Raw genomic sequence first — 353 nt, forward strand, 5'->3', positions numbered from 1 at the left:
GTTAACCACCTCCCTTCTTTTTGGTAATATCCAGTTTTGGTGTTTTTTCCAGCTAATTCAAGCTAATGTCTCCATAAAAAAAGAAAAAATACATACTTTAATATTAAGTCAAAGTCTCTAAAGAATACTTAGGGTTCCTAATGGTATTAAAATGTTGATAATTTTGATAATAAATATAACAATAGCAAACTTGGAAAAAAACATGCAATCATCCAAGAAAACAGATGAGATCAGATAAGCATAATGAATGACTGAGTAGCCAATAAGCACTTGTGGAAGACAGCTTTGTGATAACAAAATTACAGTGGACATGGCATGTGCCAGGCCAGTATAAATATAACAATCATTTCTCA

At 31.4% G+C, this 353-nt stretch overlaps 1 protein-coding gene across 1 annotated transcript in view; it reads left to right on the forward strand.

The window, feature by feature from the left end:
• Nucleotides 1-353, forward strand: part of LOC119581991 — a gene marked incomplete at its 3' end in the record, with an annotated part of 37,751 nt that overhangs the window by 20,053 nt on the left and 17,345 nt on the right.

This window comes from Penaeus monodon, chromosome 15 (genome assembly GCF_015228065.2).
Source record: "Penaeus monodon isolate SGIC_2016 chromosome 15, NSTDA_Pmon_1, whole genome shotgun sequence".
In the NCBI taxonomy this organism is placed as follows: Eukaryota; Metazoa; Arthropoda; class Malacostraca; order Decapoda; family Penaeidae; genus Penaeus; species Penaeus monodon.